Below are 2,758 nucleotides of genomic sequence, written 5' to 3'. Positions count from 1 at the left end.
TTATATTGAAATATATGTTGGGAGAAGAACCATGTAACACACAAGAGGGGAGACATAACAATGAATCTCCTTCTTCTATTACGGGGGGAGTAGAAACATTACAACATGCCATCAAGATTACATTCCTTCAATCCTTTCTACAAGAAAGACTTTAAGTTCATCCACACACATGCTTCCAAGAAGCCATGTCATACAAGCATATACCCTTCTATACCATATCCATGATCTATACACCAACAATCTCCCTCTCAAGCTCGACATGAGCTTTTGTACATCACATAGACACAAAGCATCTCTCAAAAGACAAAATTTATCTTTACCAAGTCTATACACACACACACACACACACACATATATATACATAGAGAGAGAGAGAGAGAGAGAGAGAGAGAGAGAGAGAGAGAGAGAGAGAGAGAAATTCCCTCAGAACCAATCCACAAGTGTAAATAAGCCTTTGGAAATGGTGCATGATGAGATAGTGGGATACATGAGAAACATGCCATCACCTTATGGGCAATAAGCATTTTGTCACTACTTTCATAAATGACTACACACACATGGTTTTTGTCTTTTTTATAAAGAAATGGTCTACATTGTCAATAAAAATCCAAGGGTTCAAAACACTTGCAAAAACTCAAATTGGTTGTTGTATCGATTGCCATTGACTCCATTAGTGGAGGGAAACATGTCTTTGAATATTTTTAAAGGTTTACATATAGTGAAGCGACCATGGAGAAGTCCCCCTGCCTAATGTACAACAACAAAATGGAGTAGCAAAAGGCAAGAACCACACCATTGTTGAATGTACCAAGAGCATGCTACATGCCACCAAAGAACCTCCAAGTAGAACTAGTATGCATTGCAATGTACTTGGTCACTGGAACACCCAATTAGATATCACACTAGAGGAAGTAGTTGTCTCAAATTCCAGCATCTAGTTACAAATGATGGCCTCCCTACCCAAACGCTAGCATCTAGGTAGAGGAGGAAACCTAGGAAATGGGTTTTAAAAAATAATAATTGGACAAAACCCAAGGAGGCTTTGCGTGAGAGGACCACTAGTTGTAGTGAGGGGGCTTGGCCCCTTAGGACCTTGGCTTCTAAGGTTCCATGTGACCATCACTGTATGACCTTGCATAGGCCACATAATGCAAATCATGTTGCATTGCCACATGCATACGGCACAATTTGCCCCACAATAGTCACTACATGAAGATCTATAAAACATGTGCGTATTAAGCACACATTTAACATACCACTATATTTAGAATTTGACATGATTTTGCAAATTATTTAACCCTCTTCCATACGCATACCTATTGTAATTTTTGAATGTAGAGGTGCCCACATTACATGTACATGTCATGGGTATATTAGATCGCTATGTTTTTAAAACTCTCTTGTTTATAAAGGGCCCGTAAGTCCCCCAAATTAAAAAATCTTATCCCATGCACGAACCTTCTACCTTACATGTTTATAGACTAGCTACCCTGGGAAATTTGCATTGTGCAACCTTTACCATCACATGGCTTCCTAGGCCAAATCCACCATAAAGGGGGAATCCATTATTGGCTTCTCCCATAAAAAACCCCAAAAAATACACAATAAGTCATTGCACATGAGGCTTCTTGGGCCTCCCCAAAAAATAAGAAAATGTTACTTTTCCACTAGGTATTTTCCCCTACCTCAAATGCTAGGTAGGGTTGCCAACATCCATTACCACATAATAACATCTAAAATGAAGAAAATATAGACAAGGAAAAATGTTTTAGCCTTATGCTTGATGCTACCATGTATTGTAAGTGAAATTTGATTAGTTGGACCATTGTATCATCCGATTTTGTATGCTACCATGTGTAAGGTGAGGATGGAATCTCATTTTAAAAAATAAGAAGGATATTGAAATTCATAATACCTTTTCAAATTTTCTTAAGATTTATGAAGGAGCTTTCATTTTTTGCCCCAAAAAAAAAACACTTTTAAAGGATGGCTCCTAATGAGGAACAAACTAGGACATTGGCTTAATTCAACAAATTGCCAAAGTAAAAATCCTTAAAGAAATTCATCTCTCTTTCACATGAGAAGCATTCTTTTGTTTGTTCTTTTATCCCCACCTTACACTTATCCTACACATAGGACAAAGAATAATTTGTCTTTCAAATAATTTGCACATAATCCATATCCTAAATTCTAAAACTGAATATTACTTTCCTATATTGAGATTATTATATTTTAAATTTTAATAGCAATCAAGAATGAAATGAAAATGTTATGTACTACATTCAATGTAAACCAACATCATATGCCAAAGGAGCATTATAGTTAAATTCAAACAAGTGCTATCTTCCCTGTGATCATCTAGAGCTAGCAAATGTTAAGGGATGCTAGCCTCTCTTGCTATTGCATGTTATCATCAAAAGCTAGCACCCCTCATTGGATGCTAACAATGGCATTCCTCATTGAATGCTAGTAGATAAGCAAAGATATAAAGGGTGTCGATTCAAAAGAATAGATCTTCATATTGTACATGAAAATGTGTGCTTGTAGACATCGTGATTGCTTTCTTAGAGTGAAAAAAAGAATTTTTGAGCGTTTCTTTGCAACAGGCGTGAGAGTGACAAATGGTTTGCAAAATCTTTGAATATTGTGCAAAAATGCATGCACTTAAGGCTTCTCAAAAAAGAGTTTTTTAACACCATTTTTAATTTTATTAAATTCAAATGTGATGACTTTATGCCATTTTCCAAAAACAAACGTT

This window comes from Dipteris shenzhenensis, chromosome 32 (assembly GCF_047967505.1).
Source record: "Dipteris shenzhenensis isolate YYH24624 ecotype China chromosome 32, Dip_SZ_1.0, whole genome shotgun sequence".
NCBI lineage: Eukaryota > Viridiplantae > Streptophyta > Polypodiopsida > Gleicheniales > Dipteridaceae > Dipteris > Dipteris shenzhenensis.
Note: the sequence above shows the minus strand (reverse complement) of the source record.